The sequence below is a fragment of the Carettochelys insculpta genome, chromosome 29, assembly GCF_033958435.1.
Source record: "Carettochelys insculpta isolate YL-2023 chromosome 29, ASM3395843v1, whole genome shotgun sequence".
In the NCBI taxonomy this organism is placed as follows: domain Eukaryota; kingdom Metazoa; phylum Chordata; order Testudines; family Carettochelyidae; genus Carettochelys; species Carettochelys insculpta.
Window position 1 is genome coordinate 2,168,017 of NC_134165.1, and position 6,000 is coordinate 2,174,016.

Consider the following 6,000-nt stretch of genomic DNA (forward strand, 5'->3'; position numbering starts at 1 on the left):
TTCCCAAGAAGGAGGAACTGGCATCTGTTAAGAACAGCCCCTTTGGTTCCTCCAGACTCTTTAGCCAGTATTCCCCATAAGCTGTGCACTTGTGCAGCTGCTCAGGAGAAAGTCAAATGCTGCCCAGCTGATCAGCTGAGCACCCGTGACTAGGCTGTGTGTTTCTGTGGATGGTGAACATTCGCACAGGCTTTGGTGCATATAAAAGTTTATTCCACACATGGATGGAATATATTGAAATATTGTCTCTGTGCCTCCCTTCTACTTCTTCCCCTTCAGGGCTGTAAATGTGCTTATTGTTCCCCATCCATTTAAACCATTACAATCCCACATCACTTGCCTCTCTGTCTTCACCAGTGGCTTCTCCCACCTCTCCCTTCTGCCTCCTCCTTCTCCACGACTGCCTGCAAGCACGGCCCCTCTCAAACATGTCACCATACAAAGCCAAACAAAATGTCAGAGCTAGCAGGACTCTGGACACCTCTACCCCCCGTCTCCATCTGTATGGTGAAATAGCACTCTGCACAGCTAGCTACATCAGCAGAGACAGGGATTGCAACGGTGGCAGAATAAGGCTAAACCTCCTCCCCTGCCCCTTCTTTCATAGATGAATGAGGCTCTATAATTTTATGCTCATCCAGGGCCTCCCATGCTGCAGGGTCTCAAAATGTTCCACGGACTAAGTGCCAGATTTTGACCTCACTTGTAGCAGTGGAAATCCAGAAAACAGAGTTACTCCTGGTGTCACTGATCTGCTTCTCTTGTGGCATTTTACTCTGGTGTAATTAAACACTGACTTCACTGCATTTACACCAATGTACCCCGCTATAAGAAAGTGCTGAGGCTTAGATCCAAATTTGCCCATAGCCATAGATGACTGTCTCTAAAGAGCTATTTGTGACTGCAAACTTTTCCAGAGACAGGGCTTTGGTCTCTTTGTTCTGTGTCTGTACAACGCCCATCATACAGGGGTTCTGGTTGCTGGCTGAAGCTCCTTTGTTGTACCCCAATAGTGATAATATTTTTAGCAATGATCATAACAGATATTGATTACATGATAGATTTTGAGGCTGGTTCTGCTCTTACACCAGTTTTGCATTGCTTACTAGAGTTACTCATGATTTACGCTGACATGACTGAGGTCAGAACTAGGCTCTGTCTAGCTGATTAGATTACTTATACAATCCCCATGAGCATAGTATGTTCTCCTGTACATTACAATCAGCGTTCCCTGTGAGCTGAGCACTTGGGTGACCACCCAGGAGAGATTCAGGTGCCACCCAACTGATTATCAGCGCGCCCACAACTATCCACAGCTGGCAGCAGATAGTGGTGGTGCACATCCACATATCTTGGTGTTCAGAACAAACTTTATTCTGCCCATCGATGGAGAACAGGAGAGAGCACTGATTACAACCTAGCCCCTATGACAACAAAAAATTATGCTCTGTGGCTACTCAGGAGAGATTCCAATGCCACCAAGCTGATTAGTGGAGTGCCCACAGCTGGGTTTTGTTTCTACTGGTGGTGTACCTTTGCACACAACTCTGTATACTTAAAAAATTTATTCTGCACATGAATGGCAAAAAGCCACCTGTGAATGTGAAAGATTAGAGGGAACATTTCCTGTAACCTGTTATACCTGTATGTGAAACCTTTCTTACTGAGACATGCAACAGAACACACCCAGAGACTGAGGGAATGATCAGCTGTGGGGCTGGTGGCAGAAGAGGTCCCTGGCTGACGCCCATTCCCCTTTTCCTCTCCCATCTTTGGAGGCAACCGGTATTAAAACACCTCTGCTCGGGGATTTTTTTTGCTGGCTTGTAAACAGACTTCCAAAGAACCTGTGCCCTCCCACTTGACTTCTGGAATTTACCCAACAGGATCAAAAATCAGGTAAATTTTCCCTTGACCTTCATGGTAAAGACTGGGCCCAGCCTCAGTTAGTATAAATTAGCATCTGCAGTAGATCCCCTTCCCATTTGACCCATGCATTAAAAAACCAAACTACAGCCATTTCTCTCCCCGCTGCATTCCAAAGGAGCCTAAGGAGTTTCCACAAACTTTGCTAGGTATTAGAAATACCCCTTAAAACACAAGAGACCCCCTTGTGCAATATATTAGCACAAGATGACAGGAAAGGCTCTGCCCCCAAAGTGGGGGATGTACCTGGAGCTTCCCTAATTCTTGCACCTTCCAGCCATCACAGACCAGCTCCCAAAGGAGCCAAGCTAAGGGAAAGATCTCCCCCACTTCAGCCCCACCCTGGAAAGAACAGTAGCCAGGGAAGCCCCAGGACCAGTCTTCCCTGTAAGTGGAGTGCTTGCGCAGCTGCCCAGGAGAGATTCAGGTGCAGCTCAGATGATTGGCACAGCACCCCCAGTCTCCCACACGTGTTTCTTTGGGATCGGCACATGCGTTGGTGCACCAAACCAGATTTATTCTGCACAGGGATGGAAACCGTTAGAAGGAACCCTGCCCTAGACTGCTGGAAAGAAGCACAAAAGGGAGTGTCTTTCCTGACCGCTCCAAGCGCTCCGGCTGTCTTCCAAGAAGGAGCAGTCTGGGTCTCTCTGCTCCCATAAAAGTGACTGAAGTGATCCCGAGGACAGGGCTGCCCAGCAAGGCGGGGGACCTCGGTCCAGCCTCCGGCTATCCGGGGAGTAAAACGCCGGAGGAATGTCTCCTGCCAAAGTCGCCCGCCGGGACTCAGGAGCGGAGCGGGGAAGGGGGACCTCGCCATCTGCAGCCACGTCTCCCCGCACCGGGGGAAAGACAGACAAAGCTTTGCAAAGTAAAACCAGCCCGCTACTTACCGTGGCTGGCTTTCCGGAGCCCCGGGCTCGCCGGCTGCAGTTTGGGAGCTGGAAAAATAATGACAATCAGAGTCAAGACAACGGCGCGGGGCCGGGAGTTCGCCCTGCTGGGGGTGGGGACCTGGGCTGAAAGGTCTTTCTTTTGTGCCTGCCCAGATCTCCCGCAGCTGGTGGGTCTGTCTGGCTCTCTGCTCTATCCGGGGCCCGTCCCTTATCGTGCTGTTGTGGCGTTTCCCCGTTATGCAGGGAGGGGGTCCCCCGTTTTACCACGAGAGGGAAAAGTTAGGAAGCTGGGGGGAGGGTTGGAAAAATGAAGGGGGGGGAGAGAAATTCTTGACCAGTCCTTTCCCAAAGCTCTGCAGGAGTGACTCCCTTCCACCCCCCCATGCAGCACCCCCCCTCAAAAAAAAGCAAGATACTCACAGCTGGCGTGGAGGGTGCTGCTGCTGAGAAGGGTTTGCTTGTGGGCGGCGGGGGAAATCCAGATGTGGCATGTAGCGGAACGGAGGAGAACTGAACCCCGGGCTTTCTAATGAGATCTCCTTGTTGTGCTCCTACTGTAAATTGCACTGGAGTAGGGGGGGGGGAGTTGTCTTTTCTTGTCTGTTACAGTTTCAGGAGGTTATTTGGGGGCAGCCAGACACACATGTTCCTTCTCCTCTTCTCTGCCCCCTCTTGTAATCCCCCGTCAAATACCGATAGCTACACGTACACACACAAACGAATACATATGGAGATATATCTATCTATCTATCTATATATATCTCCCATATGTGGGCAGCCAGGAAAAGGGGGGGAATGGTGGTGGTGGAGGGGGGTCATATCAGGGCAGATGGTGTCGCAGGATTGGCCGCTTGGAAAGCTGAGGGCTTTTCTCATTGGCCACGGGCCCTAAAGAAAGATATATATATATTTTTTTGGAAACGTTCACTTCTTGGATATCTAAGGAGGGGGATTGCAGACAGGCTGGCAAGTAGCAGACTTAACCCTCTGCCTGCCAGGCTGCACAGCACCAGAAGCAGCCACAGTGGATACTAACAGGTAACTGGTTGGTTCTCCATTTCCTTATTTCCGCCCAGTGACGGGATTTATTCCGTCTTGGCCCAATACCCTCTCCTCACTGCCCCCCTGAAAACTTGGGGGCGCTGAATTGGGGACTTTTTTCTCTGTAGCAGGAACAAGTCTTGTCCAGGTCAGGGGGCAGTGTGTGACAGCTGTCTGGCTGTGTGCAAGCATCTTGCCAAGCCCCTGAGCCAGCAGGAGTTTTAATTCAAAACTGGCTAGAAAACAGCCTGTAGAGAATGGGACTGTCCTGGCTCCCTTATCACGACGGGGCCAAACTGGTCTTCCTGGGCTACGTCCTCCACTGGCGTAAATGGATGCAGCTCCATTGGAGCACACGGAGCTAAACTGATTTACGCCAGCTCAGGATCTGGCCCTAAGAAGGTGTGTGTTATGGTGGAACCAGGGGGTTAATAAGGTGTAATGGGGTGGAATGAGCAAAGGGAAATTTTGGATGAACTGGAGCCAAAGAAGAAGAAATTGAACAGTCAGTTGGATAGTGGAGCTGGCGTTCTGCAGGAAAGCGTGGGACCCCCATCCCTTGGGAGGTGTAACACTAGACTAGACAAAGCCCCAGGGAATAACAAGCCGACCTTGCTCCAGAGACAGACGGTTGTGCTTGAGTCTATGACAAGCAGGTGACAGTCAAGAAATTCCCTCCTGGAGCTTGCCACACCTCCCTTGGCTTGGCCTTCAGTGCTCAGATCTGATTCAATAACAAGGACCAGCTTTCAGTTCAGTGACAATAAGTGTCCATTTGGAGTAACTCCACCAAAGTCAAGGGGGGTTGGCTCTGGATTTACACCACTGTAACAGAGGTCAGAGTCTGCACCGATGCAGCTATGCCAGTAAAAATCAAGCCCCCACCCAAATCCACTCCCTAGTTTATCTGGTCTTCCCAGTGGTGTAAGAGAAGTGTGGTGGTTTCACCAGTGTGCTTCCGAACCCCAGAGCTGAGCAAGTGTCCTGCCCTTGTGACATCAGAGCTAGACTGGGCAAGAATGCTAGTAAATGTACAACAGTAGAATGGAGGGAAAGGGGGGCCTCTTCCAGCTGTAACATCTATTGTTCATATTAAATCTGGACAGAAGATGATTTATTGTGTGTGTTACTGCAACACACAGAGGCCACAGTGAGGATGGGAAACAGTCTGCAGTAGGTGCTGCACAGATGGTTTTTGCTTCCCTCATGCAGAAAGACCAGGCTTTGCTAGAACCAGGCAGGACACAGGCCAGGGGCCTGATCCTCCATCGCCCTGTCTCTTGTGCCATCATTACACCAGGACAGAGTCCAAGTAAACTGCTACCATTCTAAACCCACTGCGCATGGATGCACTGGACAGTGAAGCAGGGTTGCCTTTCCTGGAAGAAATGCATGTGTGTGGGGTGAAAGAAAAGGTGCGGAGGAGAGAAGGAAGGATGCCTAGAGGTTGTCACAAAGGAGGCTGCTCTGGTGTGAGTATGGGACGGGCAGGGATCCAACAGAAACCTCACGTGTTTGTAGGAATAATGACATCCCCTCCCACTCCATATAATCTCCTTGGGATCTGCTGTCCTACACATTCTCCCAGGAGTGTTTAATTATTTGCTGCCTAATGACCCGCCTCCTGGGTCTCCAGTGCCAGCAAGACTGAGTAAATAATAATTATAGCCTTTCCGGGCTGTTACTCCCCCTACTCGAAGTTCTGTCTCGCCCTCTTATTTCCCGGTCAAGTCTGCTGAGATATAAGACCACATGACTAGAGAATGAAACAGTCTTGGGATCTTAGCAGCTACCCTGGCGACTGGTGGCCCCTGCGACTTCCTGACTAGCCAGACAGCCTGCCTATGGACCACCTTCATTTGGGATCTTGGAAATGGAACAGGCTGAAATCAGGTTAACTCTTGCATTGAGAACTGCAAGGAAAAGCCCAGGCCCTGACAGGAACAGTACAGGTGGCACAGCATTGCCTGAAAGCCAGAGCAAGAAATTAGGGCCCTTGTGCTGCTGGCAGCGGGGTCAGCACTGATTGTAATGCTTCAGAGTGCTTCTGGGAGTACTGGGAACCAAGCTATAACATTGGCCCATTGTTTGTCTACCTTACAACCAGAATTCCCTCTAATGTGCAGAATAAATGTTA

General features: G+C 50.2%; 1 long non-coding RNA gene across 1 annotated transcript in view; it reads right to left on the minus strand.

Annotated features, from left to right (window-relative positions):
• LOC142002935 (uncharacterized) overlaps window positions 1-3,356 on the minus strand; it is a 37,654-nt gene extending 34,298 nt beyond the window's left edge. Inside the window, exons 1-2 of the long non-coding RNA XR_012642749.1 lie at window positions 3,243-3,356; window positions 2,820-2,867 (exon numbers count right to left, since the gene is read on the minus strand). This is a non-coding gene — a long non-coding RNA (uncharacterized LOC142002935). The remainder of the gene's footprint in view (window positions 1-2,819; window positions 2,868-3,242) is intronic.
• Between the last annotated feature and the right edge of the window lie 2,644 nt (window positions 3,357-6,000).